This window comes from Homalodisca vitripennis, chromosome 5 (genome assembly GCF_021130785.1).
Source record: "Homalodisca vitripennis isolate AUS2020 chromosome 5, UT_GWSS_2.1, whole genome shotgun sequence".
Taxonomy (NCBI): domain Eukaryota; kingdom Metazoa; phylum Arthropoda; class Insecta; order Hemiptera; family Cicadellidae; genus Homalodisca; species Homalodisca vitripennis.
In genome coordinates, this window is record NC_060211.1 from 177,886,858 (window position 1) to 177,904,451 (window position 17,594).

Sequence of the window (17,594 nt, forward strand, 5' to 3'; positions counted from 1 at the left end):
TTATATTTAACCTTAATCTAAAAACCGAAGCTCTAGCTGTTATTGAGGCATCTTACAGACATACAGGCAAAATCTTTCGATTAGCTTTATTAGTAATATCCCTTCTTTTTAAAAACAACAAGTTTGAAACAGTTTATCAAATGAAGTTTGACAGGATGAGTTGGAAAATATGCAACATTTATAATATATAATATTTTGTAAGAGAAACCTAACGAACTATGCGCCAGATTAAGACTTTTTCCAGTTCTTCCGCTGCCAGTGACAAGGGAAAAAATATATTATTTACTCAACAAAAGGGTTTAGGAAAAGGGGCAACACTGTAACACATGGTGTTACTTGTTTGGTTATGATCCTGGTGAGAGGTTTGTTCTTGTTGCGTCTTCTTCACCGAGAACACAGAAACACTTCACCATCTGCTAGGATCGACTCCTTGCCTGACCAAAATGCTACCAGAGTAGTGTATGTATAATTTTTAGACGTGTTAATGATTACTCAACGTATGCTTGTATATTTAAATATAATGCAAAACATGAAATTTATTACTGTTCTTTGTGACAGTTCAAGGTGACCGAGACACAAGATTATATTTCCAGTAGAGTACTTGTGTTGTGTTTGTTACATGTGACTGTCATGGCTTGTCAGTGCCAGACAGCTTTTGTCTGACTACTGCTGAGTGGCGTCAGCTTTATAAATATCATTGTAGGTGACCGATACACCAGACTTTATATTAAGCAGGTTCTTTGTGTCGTGTCTGTCGCTTTTGACTGTCAGGGCTTGTCAGTACCAGACAGCTTTTATCTGGCTACTGCTGAGTGGCGTCAGGTTTATAAATATTACCATTGTAGGTACCGATACACCAGACTTTACATTAAGCAATGTCCTTGTGTTATGTCTGTCGCTTTTGACTGTCAGGGCTTGTCAGTGCCAGGCAGCTTTTGTCTGGCTACTGCTGAGTGGCGTCAGGTTTATAAATATTACCATTGTAGTGTACCGATACACCAGACTTTTACATTAAGCCAATGTCCTTGGTTGTTATGTCTGTCGCTTTTGACTGTCAGGGCTTGTCAGTGCCAGACAGCTTTTGTCTGGCTACTGCTGCGTGGCGTCAGGTTTATAAATACCATTGTAGGTGACCGATACTCCAGACTTTACATTAAGCAGTTTCTTTGTGTTGTGTTTGTCGCTTTGGACAGTCAGGGCTTGTCAGTGCCAGACAGCTTTTATCTGACTACTGTTGAGTGGCGTCAGCTTTGTACATACCATTGTAGGTGACAAAGAAATCGTGTCAACAGACTGTGTGGCGTCGCTGGTGCAACAGAATTTTATGGTTGGAAAAATCTGTATCGACATATCTTACTGCATGATACATCTTTTATTATTTGAGTAAGATTTCATAGTGTTCCATTGAGGACTGAAATAATTAAGTCCTGTCACCAACTTTTAACATTGACTTTCCACGTTATTATTAGGGTAAACTCTATGAATAAAGATTTTACTTGGTAAAATCTCATATAATGGTACTCAAATCGCTTTCAATTTCATTTCTTCTGCTATTGTCTCGCTGCCATAGCAGACTAATAAGATATATGTAAAAGATATTTACTGACACTCAGCCGAATCCAAACTTTCCATCTTGTACACAGAAATATATATCGACAGAGAGACAGATGGACACAAATGAGATTTTTCCAGCCTCTCGAGTGAACAGCTTTTTTGAGCAAAGCTTTGGTAATGCTCAGTAATAATTACAAACAAAGTTGTAAACATGATCTACATTTGTAGAGAAACAGAGGAAAGGACTATTTGTTTTTTACTAGGCTACACCCACACGGGCGAGAGATCAGTTGAATTAATCTACTGCGAATACTTTTGCCACTCCTTTAAAAGATTCAGTTAATCGTGACATCCTTGTAGATGGGAACTCGTTTAGTATTATCTGTATCCAATACTTCCGCTTGTATGCGTGGCAAAATGAAATTGGGTTTTTGTCTTTTCTAAAAAAAGCACGGTTATTTAATTCAGAAATGGTAGTTTGGGTATGAAGCCGCGTTTTCGACCAATTATCTAGTTAATGGGATGTTGACTGTGGAAGAGTCACAATACCTATGAGACAGAAGTATATTAAATATACCTATATTATTTGTAAAAATGTATGGCAGTCACGGGATTCGCCAACAGAAGTCACTACGTCTGATGATGGGCTGTTTTAATATATTTAGAAAAATGTAAACATTTGTTAATTTGTGAAGGCCTGATGATGAAATCATTGATTTCGAAAGACCTTGCGCAAAAATAAAAGTATTATTGGAAAATATTTTATTCATTAATACCAGTGATAGTAAAATAAACCTTTTTCCAATGCTCCAAGATTTTACATTCAACCAGGCACATTTGTGTTAAATTTCATATTTATACGATGTTGGAAATTTAGAAACAAATATAGCTCTTCTAGGACTTTCAATTCGATTTCAACTCATATTGGTAGCTACCAATGTGTGTGATATGTGTGTGTATATGTGTGTAGTGTAAATCAATACTTTGTCTGTTGAGAATAAGGCATATGTGTTTCAAATTTCATCTTTGTAGGACATCGTGAAATTTAAAAACATGTGTCCTCAATCTAGGGATAGCAACCCCATTCTAGCCCTATAGGTGTTTGATATTCATAATTGTTTTTATTTTATAGTCATGAGGAAAACGTGTACCAAATTTAGTCTTTCTGAGATATAGGAATCTGATGAATTAATTACGAGTGAGTGAGGCCCTTTATGTACAGAACAATTATTGCAATAATGCATTTCTTATAAGAATGTTTATAACTACACAGCCCATTGGGGCGAAGTTCTGATGTGTTAGAGTTAATCCTGTCATAGTGTTTTTGTAAGCCTAAGATAAACTTATGTACCAAATTTAAAGTCTCTATTTTTTGGTATTTCAGTCAGTGAGTCACTCATGACTTGACCTGTTATACACTATATGAAATAAACGTTCCGACTTGGTTAACAAATTAAATATGCTTACTTATTAATTTGTCTGTAACCACCTATTAAGAAATGCCAATGAAATATACTGTTTAATATGAAAATTAAACTGTCTTGGATGATTGTTTTACGGTTTAAAATCTATGTAATTACAGAAAATTGTAAAATCTTATTGTGTCTTTCTAAAATTAGTAAATTAATTTTAACAATAATCCTTAGTACTACAGCACTTGTTTCGTAAATGCATATACAGCAATATACAAATATTAAACAACGATGAAATAATAATATTTTATATTTAGTGTAAACAGTAGTTGACTATATAGAAATTAAGAGAAAATTATTTCATTTGTTAGGTCTGGTGATAAATTTATAAAAATAAAAATTTTTTGTAAGTGATATTTTTTACATAATTTGCATAATAATTAGCTAGATACTTTCTTTTTAGATTATAACAACAGTAAGTCGGAGGGTCTGTGAAGTAACATACAGATTTTGATTTAGTATGATTTACTACAAAATATAGTTTTACGGATATTTATAAAAATAGATAATACAAATGCACAATATGTTATAATGTAATTTCAAACCTTAATACATTTACTTACAACTCAATGGGCTTAAAATATTTTTCAATAAGAAATTTAACACATTTAGGGACGTGTTTAAAATATAATGAGAGAATTGGTAAAACTGTATAAATATTGGTATATGAAAAAATTTTAAACGCTTGATTATACTCTGATAGTAGTTTTAAACTTTAATTAAATTGAACTAAAGTTTCATGTTAATTGCTTAAAAACGTTTCTTCGATAGAGCTTAATAATGTTTGTTAATTTCAAAATTTTCACGAGGGATTAAATATTGTTCACTCAGCTGAAGAAATTTTCTGAACAGTTTTCAATGTACAGTCAGTTTTAGAGATGCTTTATGCATATTATAAATAAGCCTTCAAAAGAATAATCTTTAGCTAAATGATTTCAAAAACTTGTATAATTGTGAAACATTCCTGCCTCTTTAGGTATGTTTCACTAATAAAAGCTGCATGAGATTGTTGAGCTGTACAATTCACGCAGTTGTAAATGTTTTCAACGAAGTATTCTGTAATTCTTATTGGAGCCAACAGTAGCATTCGTTAAAGATTTGGTAAATTCATATAACATTATTAACGTGAGGAATATTGGATAGTGTGTAGAAATTTAAAAATTTATTTAATTTCTATTATTTAGATATCGAATTTTTATTATGATTTGATTCCTAATATACTTGATATTTTGTATTAGATCAGCTGTTTCCCGCGGGTTTCCACGCTTAACGTAAGCCCGAGTATATGCACTTCTGGGTCAAGTAAATTATATTTCTAACGCCGATGTATCATTTGTCTTGTTGCCACGATAAAGAAAAAATCATGAATGTGTATATTTATTGCCATTGTACACGTACAAGTATTTGATTATACAGTGGCATAACACTTAAGCTTTAGGTTCAACCATTTAAAAGATTGAAAAGAAAAATATATAGGCTACATTATAAATTAGTACCTTTAAATAGTGTTGGAGCTTTGAAAACTTTTTATCTTTTGCAGCGCCGCATGGTGATGAGTTACATCAATGGTCATCAGCATATAAACCTTCTGCGTGGAAAAAATACGTATACATAAACATCATAATAATAGTCGTTTAACTAGTTTCTCAGTCTAACAATGCTGTATATACAAACGTCCTATATATATCACGTTCTGCCGTGTCATATTTTGGGATAAAATAAGCGTTGTCAGGTCCTCAGTCTACCCGTTTGTGCTCTGTGTCTTTCGTTACGTTCTGTCGGGTCATATCTTGGGATAAAAATAAGCGTTGTCAGTTCTTCAGTCTACCCGTTTGTGATCTGTGTCTTTCGTTACGTTCAGCCGTGTCATTTTTTGGGATAAAATAAGCGTTATCTGTTAATCAGTCTACCCGTTTGTGCTCGTGTTTTTCGTTAAGTTCTGCCGGGTCATATTTTGGGATAAAATAAGCGTTGACAGTTCTTCAGTCTACCCGTTTGTGCTCTGTGTCTTTCGTTACGTTCTGCCGTGTCATTTTTTGGGATAAAATAAGCGTTGTCAGTTCATCAGTCTACCCGTTTGTTATCTGTGTCTTTCGTTACGTTCTGCCGTGTCATATTTTGGGATAAAATAAGCGTTGTCAGTTCTTCAGCCTACCCGTTTGTGCTCTGTGTCTTTCGTTACGTTCTGCCGTGTCATTTTGACGTGACAACGTCTTAAATTAGGTTGCGGCTCGGAGTCACTCATGAAAAAGTGTAACGCCCGGTAACGTTACGATGCCCGTCCAGTGGGTCCGCCGCACGGGAATCCGCACGGGATAAAGCAGATAACTGTGGGTCCGCCGCACGGGATAAAGCAGATAACTATGTTTATTCGTGAAAATGTGGAGTGCTTAGATTCGTCATTTACAACAACTACAACAATAAAGGTAAATAATTGTACACTGATATTTCATTATCGTAAACTATGATTGATTGATTTAATTGTTAGATTGACACAAAAGTTGAGAAACTGAGTTTATAGGTTATGTCATACTATTGACAAATGTTGATAGTGTTAAGTAAATTATTAGTTTAAATCACTCTGCAATCAATCGTAATTCAGTCGATTGAGAAGAAACAGCGCGTATTGCTAGTCAAACATTTAAAATAACAAATTATAACCTCTAACCTGTCATAACAGTGCGACCAAACAAACGAACTAAACCGACCAATCACCACGCGCGGAGTTAGAATTTAACTGTGTTTTAGCAAGAATTTCAAATTCCAATTTTAGTAAATGTTTTATTCAACTTTACCATTTACAATAAAAAATTTTAATTAATTTCAAATTATGTACAATGTTTTAGTAAACAAAATATATTTGTATAGTTAAAAAATTTGTGCAATTCTTATTTTCATTCAAATCCTTGTTCCTATTGTGCAATTTAATAATATTCATATCAATAAATATTCTACCGAGAAAAAGACGTTGTCACGTAAAATCTTCGCCCGTAAAACCGACTTTACAGGCAACCATAATGTTTTTTTGGGATAAAATAAGCGTTGTTAGGTCCTCAGTCTACCCGTTTGTGCTCTGTGTCTTTCGTTACGTTCTGCCGGGTCATATCTTGGGATAAAATAAGCGTTGTCAGTTCTTCAGTCTACCCCGTTTGTGATCTGTGTCTTTCGTTACGTTCTGCCGTGTCATTTTTTTGGGATAAAATAAGCGTTATCTGTTAATCAGTCTACCCGTTTTGTGCTTGTGTTTTTCGTTAAGTTCTGCCGGGTCATATTTTGGGATAAAATAAGCGTTGTTAGGTCCTCAGTCTACCCGTTTGTGCTCTGTGTCTTTCGTTACGTTCTGCCGTGTCATATTTTTGGGATAAAATAATCATTGTAAGTTCTTCAGTCTACCCGTTTGTGCTCTGTGTCTTTCGTTACGTTTCTGCCGTGTCACTTTTTGGGATAAAATAAGCGTTGTTAGGTCCTCAGTCTACCCGTTTGTGATCTGTGTCTTTCGTTACGTTCTGCCGTGTCATTTTTTGGGATAAAATAAGCGTTTATCTGTTAATCAGTCTACCCGTTTGATGCTTGTGTTTTTTCGTTAAGTTCTGCCGGTCATATTTTGGGATAAAATAAGCGTTTGTTAGGTCCTCAGTCTACCCGTTTGTGCTCTGTGTCTTTCGTTACGTTCTGCCGTGTCATATTTTGGGATAAAATAAGCGTTGTCAGTTCTTCAGTCTACCCGTTTGTGCTCTGCGTCTTTCGTTACGTTCTGACGGGTCATATTTTGGGATAAAATAAGCGTTGTCAGTTCCTCAGTCTAGCCGTAGGCTAAGTGCTTTACCTCTTCAGTGACGTTCTGCCGGGTCAGATTTTGGGATCAAATAAGCGTTGTTTGTTCCTCAGCCTTACCCATTTGTGTTCCGCATCTTTTATAGACTTTTTAACTGTCTTTAATTTTGATTCTATATTTTTTATCAAAATTAATGGTTTCTAGGAACCTATTATTTCCATCTAACATGTAGCATTGAACATAACATTCCATTTGATATAATTATGATATTACAGCATATTTAAAATATGATAAGGTAAATTAAAATAAATATTGTTTAAAGAAGTACACCAGTGTCTGATCTGATAATAACACATCCGTCATGTAATTTTGTCTCTCTTTAATATAAAAGAATATTATTCCTACTAATAATAATTTTTTCTTTCACTTCAGGTTGATACGAAAAAGAAACGGTCTTAAGACGGTATATCAAATCCTTAAAACGAGTCCTGTGTTTGGAGCATTAAATCTCCGGCAGGGGGGCGTTATGTGCCGCTCTCAGTCTCTGCTTCTCTGGAAAACAACGTTTTCTTTTACTGGTTTTATCTCTTACATTGTACACCAGTAGTACTATTGTTATTATGTTTAAATGTAGATATTTGGAAATAAATAATTTGACTGTTGCGATTTGGTTACTCATAGAATTTTTGCGTAAAATTATTTGTATCATTGTATGTGCACTACAAAATCATTGTAATGTATAGAGTTATACTGTCGAATTTGTAATTACATAATGTGTACTCTGATATTCAAAAAATAATACCCGGATTATAGTGTATACAAAATTATGATTGTAGAATGAGTATAACGATAGGGTTTAGAGTTTTACAGTTTTAAATCTGAATAAGAATGGTTTCGTAGTTTTGGAATCAATTATGCGGAGATTGTATTTCTTCTCGTATAAACTAGTAAACCTGTGCAGCTCCGCAGTATTGCGCATTATTGAAACTAGTGGGGGAGGGGTTAATAATTGTTTATCTTGGCAACGGAGAAAACAGTATATGAGGAGTAACATTCTTAGTTAAAAAAAGTTCTCTTATTTTTAATGATGCACGAAAAAACAAAAATCGATACAATTCTAGATTAAACAAAGTTTTTTGCCAGTACCAACTGGCCTATTTATAAAGTATGACCTGCAAACACTTGTACAATTGTCTGTGATGAGGATTAAGTTGAGAACTCCGTCTATAAACATCGTTGTCCTTAATTTGCTCAAGCCATCATTTGCATGAAGTTCATCAACTCTAGTTTCCTCAGGACACTCCGCCGTAGTAGTTTGAGATAAATTGTCAATATTAGGTAAATCAAAGTATGACAGAGAGCCATCTTGTAATTTCAGCGTATCTGAAATGGTTTGTAAAGCTAACTGATAGGGCTACTTCGGCCCGTGTAAGAGAGAGTACGAGTTCGTGCAAGATTACTTCAGAAACAAACTGCTACTAACGAGCCATGAGTGAAGTCGCGCGTGCGCATGCGCTCGAGTATCACCTGAACCAGACATGACACATACGGGCTGACAAGTCACTGTTACTTAAAGTATGCGAATTGCGCTCGAGCATCACCTGAACAAGACATGACACATACGAGCTGACAAGTCACTGTTACTCAAAGAATGCGCATGCGCTCGAGTATCACCTGAACCAGACATGACACATACGAGCTGACAAATCGCTGTTACTCAAAGAATGCGCATGCGCTCGAGCATACACCTGAACAAGACATGACACATACGAGCTGACAAGTCGCTGTTACTCCAAAGAATGCGCCATGCGCTCGAGTATCACCTGAAACCAGACATGACACATACGGGCTGACAAGTCACTGTTACTCAAAGTATGCGCATGCGCTCGAGTATTACCTCATTCAAATTAAAATTAAAATTTTCTTTATTGCAGTAGACAATTTTTTTACAATTTTAATGCATGCGTCTAACTTATTCTAATAAAAGTTGTGTTTTAAAAAATAAATCTTAACAATGTTACATTGATTAAACATTCTTTTACAATCGTCCAGCACAAAAACTTTATTCATTTCGGCAACAGAGTTAACAAAGTAATTTTATCATTCCCAGCGATTTGCCACGAAGTCATCAACGGAATAAAACGCATTCGACACTAAAAGATATCGTAATCGAGCTTTGAAACGTTTCTTTGTTGCCAATTCTTTGATGCAGTGTCGCGGTGTCTGTGGATAAAAACAGATATATCTGACCACTACCCCCCCCCACCCCCCCCCCCCCCCACCCCCCCCCCCCCCCACCCCCCCCCCCCCCCACCCCCCCCCCCCCCCACCCCCCCCCCCCCCCACCCCCCCCCCACATTACTGAGTTCCGACAATTAGTTAGAAACTTTACATACTTGGTTAATATTTGGTAAACAGTTTTTACAAATGGTAAATATTAAATAACTATTATAAATCTGATCATTCTTACTTACGGTACGTACGTAAGCAAGCCAAAAATACGAAAATAAGGGTAACCTTTTTATCTAATATTTTATTTAGCATTTAATTAAAAAATAACACTTCTATTAATTAATTGTTTTAGCTTAATTCACAGGCTTCCAATCTACACTAATGTGGAAACATATCTTACACAGTGTCTTGAGATATTTAAGCCTCACTTTGCAGAGCCATCTTTAGTAAACATATGTTTATCATTAAACTTCGTGATACGAAATATTTCCTTTAAGTAACAAAAAATAATACCAATTATCACTATTATATATATATATATTTTCGATTAGGTAAACCACCTTACCTGACAATGATTCTTTCAATAGTAACGTGTATCGCTTTTAGTATAACAAGAGAGCTGGAACATCAAAGTACGCTCCAACCAAGGCAAACATGTTTACCTAAAATATATGTTTTATGAAATATATTTAGACCAATTTTATAGTCTTAAATGCTGTATAATCAGTGGCTGGATCCATACTTATATAAAATAAGAACAAAATATGCATACTGATTATGAATTTCTATAACTATAACATGCGAATTCTTTTTCATTAGCGAAAATAATATATTACAATTTAATATATTACAATTTTGTAATTACAAAAAACTAATAAAATTGCCTTATGTAAGTCATTATTTTTTAAAGCAGTTGCAAGAAATCGTCGTACCTACATAATTTGACACGTGGTGGCCATTTGTGCTCAAGTGAGTGTGAAATGGCACCTTTTGTTCTGTACTCTTTTGTTTTCTTATATCAGCAGTTTCCTTTGTCTACTGTTGACTAAATAGTACGTGAGCTGCATCTCGGTGAAATAGCTACGTAATGTAAGCGGATTGTTATAATTTTTTTTATTTTTCATAAGTAGCAATTCCGCGAAACTTGTACACTATCAGTTTTTAAAGTATTAAGATTCTCTTTTTTATTTAATGCATTTTCCCTAGTTAAAATACATTTAATGAGAATTACAGTATGTCCTAACAATATTAAACTCAATATCAACTCATAGTAGATTCCTACGTAGTTTTCATATAAACCTGCCTAATTTATTACCGTTATCACCACATTTTCGGGTATGTCTTACTATATAAAACTTGATATTAACTCATAGTAGATTCCTACGTAGTTTTCATATAAACCTGTGTGACACCTCGGTGTTAACGCCCCAAAATTTTAACAAATAAATTAGTTTAACCTAATACTACGAAAATGTCTTATTGTTACTTTAGTGATTAATCTTAACCACCTTTATACTGGTAAGAGACCTCCCCAATATGGTAGCAATGCTGCTGCCGTACACATCAAGTGCCATCCGGATCAATATAGGAAAATATAGGCGTTAAGGCCACTTCAGAAGAAAGGGACAGGAGTTCTGCCACAGCCTGTATATGCATTAAATTGAAGCCCGCGGTGATGCGACGACACCGGTGTTGTCGCAGCCACGTGTATGGAATGCGCTGAAATCAGCAATAGTTGTGTTGTACGCAGGCCTTGAGCAGTCTAAAAGCACCATGTACTTCGTTAATTACTAAATGAATCGCCTAGGCGGCAGCACCTTTCAGAGTACCATCCTAAGACAAAAACACGCTCTGATTGGTCTGGAGCCTTGGCAGCGGGAGGATCGGGCGATGTTGAAGTGATGCTCGGGGAGTCGTTATGTTTGTTAGGAAAATAGACGTGTACCTACTCTGTACACTAGCTAATTACGACGCTCTCTAGTTAACTTAATATGATAGGACAGTCCGTAGCCCTTGAGGTGAATTTTACGGGGAAGACCTGTAACTACAAAGTAAACAGGCTAGTTACGAACGCTATCTAGTTAACTTAATATGGTTTAGGACAGTCGTAGCCCTTGAGTTGAATTTACGGGGAAGACCTGTAACTACAAAGTAAACAGGCTAGTTTACGACGACGCTCTCTAGTTAACTTAATATGTTAGGACAGACGTAGCCCTTGAGGTGAATTTTACAGGGAAGACCTGTAACTACAAAGTAAACAGGCTAGTTTACGACGCTCTCTAGTTAACTTAATATGTATAGGACAGTCGTAGCCCTTGAGGTGAAGACCTGTAACTACAAAGTAAACAGGCTAGTTACGACGCTCTCTAGTTAACTTAATATGTTAGGACAGTCGTAGCCCTTGAGGTGAAATTACGGGGAAGACCTATAACAACAAAGTAAACAGGCTATTACGACGCTCTCTAGTTAACTTAATATGTTAGGACAGTCGTAGCCCTTGAGGTGAATTTATAGGGAAGACCTGTAACTACAAAGTAAACAGGCTATTTACGACGCTCTCTAGTTAACTTAATATTTTAAGTCAGTCTTAGCCCTTGCGTTGAATTTACGGAGTACATCTGTACCTACTCTGTACACAGGCTAGTTACGATGCTCTCTAGTTAACTTAATATTTTAAGTCAGTCGTTTACCCCCTTGCGTTAAATTTACGGAGTACATCTGTACCTACTCTGTAACACAGGCTAGTTAACGATGCTCTCTCTAGTTAACTTAATATTTTAAGTCAGTCGTAGCCCTTGCGTTGAAATTTACGGGGTACACCTGTACCTACTCTGTACACAGGCTAGTTACGATGCTGCCTAATGTCAACGTTTGGAAAATAATTAATATTATTAGTTTACTGTTAGACAAACTGGAGTTCCATAGCATCCGAGGAATTCTTTCCATGTGGCTAACAGTCTAAATTCCAAACCAATTATTTTGTCAGATTCAATTAATCTGAGTTACGGTGTCTCTCAAAAATCTATTCTCAGTCCCATTCCTCTTCTGGAAGTATGTCAATGGCACAAGACCATCATTATAGTACGTTCGAATCGTACAGTATGCTGATGACACGACTTTCTGTTTCAGCACAAAAACGAAGTCAAATTTTGAAACTTCAGACTTTATAGATCTAAACCATTGTGTCTAAGGTTTCCACAATATCAAATTCGCATCAAATTCAGGAAAATCGACTGTTGTGAATTTCTCCGTTCGCTCTTCAGACTCACCGAATGATGTCTAGACACGTTATCGGAGGAAATCTAAACAACAAACATTCCTTGTATTACACCTGAATAAGGGGTTAAAATGGAATGATATCATTGATTCTACATGTCCCAAATTATCCTCAGCCATGTATGTCTTGAGGTCTTCAACAAATTACTGTCCGACTCAGATTCTGATGATGGCATATTTTCGCTTATTTTACCCACATCTCTTATGGAGTAGTGCTTTGTGGAGCATGTGCAAACACATACTTTATGAGAGCTTTCAGACTCCAGAAAATTTTGTTAGAATCATTGCAAAATTTAAACCCAGAGAGTAATCTAAAGAGGCTTTCAAAACTCTTCAACTGTCGACGCTGCCTAGTCTGTATATTTGGAAAACAACATGTATATCTATAAGTGCTTTAAAGAGGGGCCAAGACATACACAGGTAGGATACTTGAGACAGCGTCAATGACCTAAACTGGGACACAGAACGGTGGTTGTTTACCCTCACAAGCGGGAGTTCACTTTATTGACAGATGCATAGGCTCAAGGTGGTAGGAACTCGTCTAGAACACTGTTTAGTGTTACTTGCAGTTTATAATGTCGGTGAGTTTCTGGCTCCTGACTGGGAGACCGACCATTTGGCTGAGTGACTTCGAAGCTGGGTCTGTTGGTAAATAAACAAATAAATAATTATTAGCGAGTGAATATGCATGTTTGAAAGTTTGCATGGAGAAATCTGTAGTGAGCTTGTCAAAATTAGTACCCTGACTTTTGCTATTCAATATATATTATTGTCAACTGCAATAATAATATTTGAATTTTAATGAGGAAACTTTTACCGTGCTGAAGTTAAACAGTTTAATTTGTTTAAAGTTAAAATAGGGGTTTTTAGTACAGAAGATTTATTTAGTCTGCAATGGCGTTTATGTTAAATTAAGCTAAAGTTATAGGCTTGATAAAAATTAGTTTACAAGTTTACACTTCTTTTATTTTCATTATTATTATTGTAATAGGAGTTGTTTGCACTATTAAAATTTTGCATTATTAGTATAATTTGATTAGTAATAGAAGAACTGTTTATTTAATATTGCCTGTTAGTAATATTGCCTGTTAGGCTAACTTGTGCGGAACGCGGCAGACGTTAACTTAGGCCCTCTCTCTCTCTCTCTCTCTCTCTCTCTCTATCCATAATTTTTACTTTTTGGAGGCCAAATTCTAAATTCATAATTATGTATTAATCAAACCTAATTATTTTATTAATCTAATCCAAAGAGTGTGCTAATTTTAATAAATCATATATTAGTTCGACTCCTTTGTTTTATTTGAAAAGTTTATACAACCTTTCTCGCCACGAACCTAAGAGAAGATCTTTCGCCTCCCACTGGGCAAACGAAGTCAACCTACCACACCTGCCTACTTTTATTACCGTTATCCCCGCATTTTCGGGTATGACCTACTATATAAAAATAGATATTAACTCACAGTAGATTCCTACGTAGTTTTCATATAAACCTGCCTTACTTTTATTACCGTTATCACCACATTTTCGGGTATGTCCCTACTATATAAAACTTGATATTAACTCATAGTAGATTCCTTACGTAGTTTTCATATAAAACCTGCCTACTTTTATTACCTTTATCACCACATTTTCGGGTATGTCCTACTATATAAAACTTGATATTAACTCATAGTAGATTCCTACGTAGTTTTCATATAAACCTGCCTACTTTTATTATCGTTATCACCACATTTTTGGGTATTTCCTACTGTATAAAACTTGATATAAACTCATAGTAGATTCCTATGTATATTTTATATAAACCTCCCTACTTCTACCAACATCATGACCAAATCTTTTGGTATGTCCTATTACATTAAAACTTGATAATAAATCTTAGTAGATTCCTTTGTATATTTCATATAAACCTGCAACTTTCTTCCAACGCCATGACCACATTTTTTTATTCTTTATTATTACTGTAACTCTAAACCGTGTATACTATAAGGTAAGTGTAGGGTGTCACAGAATAGTTAGTACATTCTGGATTGGAATACATACTACATAGATCAATAGTAGATATGAACTACGCTAGGTAAGTTGGGATACTGTTACCATACTGGTTTATTTATATTTTATTAATTTTATGATGTTCGTTTTCTAGTGATTCTTTTACTAAACACTCTGACAAATTTACTAAGAACACTTTAAGTTTATTTAGTGAACTTTCAATTTTATGTCTTCTAAGTGTTCACCCAGTTCTCTTGGAAACTAGTATACTGTAGGTAATAACTTTGGTTTCTTCATTAAATTTTTATACAGTTTCAAACATAATTTGTATATTTCATTCTCACCTCTATAATGACAGCTCCTCTCATCCTTTGGTCGACCTTTTATATGCTGTTACAGTGACACTCACAGTCTTATTTATAACTTGATTTCCATTTGAATCTTTAAAAAGATTGACCTAGCATGTTCATTTTGATTCACTGGCAGTGTTTAACGTCACATCAATGTTTCGTTACAAACTATTGGTGGTCTCCATAAGTAGACATCTGCGAAGCCCGTCCTCTGAGTTGTTAAAGCAAACAGTACCAAGAGAGGGATTTGCGTAGGTAAAAAACTTAAAATTTGACGGTGAGTTGAAAGTGTTCATGAATTGGTGTAGTTAATAAACTGTGTATTTCCACAGCAAATTACTGAGCGAGATTGGTCACATGATACACGTTAAGATTTTCTTTATCAGCCGTAGCCAAATCAAAGAAAACAAAACAATCAATAAATTGCGACAACACAACAATACTTTTAAAAACTCCATTTTTTTATCGAAGGGTGATAAGAGAAACTTTAGAAATAACCTACAAGGGAAATATCTACAGTATTATTATTGAATACCTGGCTGGCTGTGGTGGACATATTGGTCACTAATTTGTTACGCTAATGGGTAAATCTCTAACCCAAATCATTCATCTGCGAATGTGGTTCCCCGATTTTACCAGTTTTGGCTTAAATGTTTCTTAAGTAAGAATGGATTCCACGTCAAGGATGATATTTTGGAATATTAATTATTATGTTAGCAATGTTCACAGCACATGAGCTGGAAGAGATCGATATACATAATCAGCGTGCAATGTGACCATGATATCTTTTTGGAACATGTTCGTCTGAATTAAACTAACTCGAACAGTTTTCTAAATATGTTCCTTGACAGAAAGATGTTACTTGTGGTAATCTATGACAACCGTAGAGCTATGGTAAGTGTGCTTTTATTTATAAGTAAGGACATATATACGTAAGTCTGACTGTGCATAAAAACATTTGTTATTTCTTTCACACTTGCAAGAAAATTTTATTTTATAAAGCAATACTAAATATTATTATAGACAGTATAAAAATAATGAACCTTGAACTCTTACTAGATCCGAGTGTGTTACCAAATACTGTGACACTTATTAAAATTGTTATAAAGCAAAGCACTTTATTTTGTAATTTTAATATTGAAACACAGTTGATTTGATTGAATTATATAATTATTATATTAAATATTTAAAAAATTTAAAGATACAAATACAACTAGCTTAGTTAGAAAAATATATCACTGTATGTCTTCTTAAGTTCTTACCACAGTACACTCTAACGTAAGGAGTAGTAGATTCTACTCTAATTAGTGCAATGTCTGCTAAATGTGCTTTACATATTCATGAAATAAAATAACTGTAAATTTTCTGTTGACCTAGTTAAGGTAAGAATAAGGGCAGAGTTTACATTCTCGTATTGTTTCAAAAATTAAACATAATATGTGTCACACAACTACTCAACAGTTACTGTCGTTATGTTTATTAAGAAATAGACGTGTACCTACTCTGTACACTAGCTAATTACGACGCTCTCTAGTTAACTTAATATGTTAGGACAGTCGTAGCCCTTGAGGTGAATTTACGGGGAAGACCTGTAACTACAAAGTAAACAGGCTAGTTACGACGCTCTCTAGTTAACTTAATATGTTAGGAGAGTCGTAGCCCTTGAGGTTAATTTACAGGAAAGACCTGTAACTACAAAGTAAACAGGCTAGTTACGACGCTCTCGTTAACTTAATATTTTAAGTCAGTCGTTAGCCCTTGCGTTAAATTTACGGAGTACATCTGTACCTACTCTGTACACAGGCTAGTTACGACGCTCTCTAGTTACCTTAATATTTTTAAGTCAGTCGTAGCCCTTGCGTTGAATTTACGGGGTACACCTGTACCTACTCTGTACACAGGCTAGTTACGATGCTGTCTAATGTCAACGTTTAGAAAATAATTAATATTATTAGTTTACTGTTAGACAAACTGGAGTTCCATAGCATCCGAGGAATTCTTTCATGTGGCTAATAGTCTAAATTCCAAACCAATTATTTGTCAGATTCAATTAATCTGAGTTACGGTGTCTCTCTCAAAAATCTATTCTCAGTCCAGTCCTCTTCTGGAAGTATGACAATGGCACAAGACCATCACTACAGTACGTTCGAATCGTACAGTATGCTGATGACACGACTTTCTGTTTCAGCACAAAAACGAAGTCAAATTTGAAACTTCAGACTTTATAGATCTAAACCATTGTGTCTGAGGTTTCCACAATATCAAACTCGCATCAAATTCAGGAAAATCGACTGTTGTGAATTTCTCTCCGTTCGCTCTTTAGACCCACCGAATGATGTCTAGACACGTTATCGGAGGAAATCTAAACAACAACATTCCTTGTATTACACCTGAATAAGGGGTTAAAATGGAATGATATCATTGATTCTACATGTCCCAAATTATCCTCAGCCATGTATGTCTTGAGGTCTTCAACAAATTACTGTCCGACTCAGATTTCTGATGATGGCATATTTTCGCTTATTTTCACCCACATCTCTTATGGAGTAGTGCTTTGTGGAGCATGTGCAAACACATACTTTATGAGAGCTTTCAGACTCCAGAAAATTTTGTTAGAATCATTGCAAAATTTAAACCCAGAGAGTAATCTAAAGAGGCTTTTCAAAACTCTTCAACTGTCGACGCTGCCTAGTCTGTATATTTGGAAAACAACATGTATATCTATAAGTGCTTTAAAGAGGGGCCAAGACATACACAGGTAGGATACTTGAGACAGCGTCAATGACCTAACTGGACACAGAACGGTGGTTGTTTACCCTCACAAGCGGGGTGTTCACTTTATTGACTGATGCATAGGCTCAAGGTGGTAGGAACTCGTCTAGAACACTGTTTAGTGTTACTTGCAGTTTATAATGTCGGTGAGTTTCTGGCTCCTGACTGGGAGAC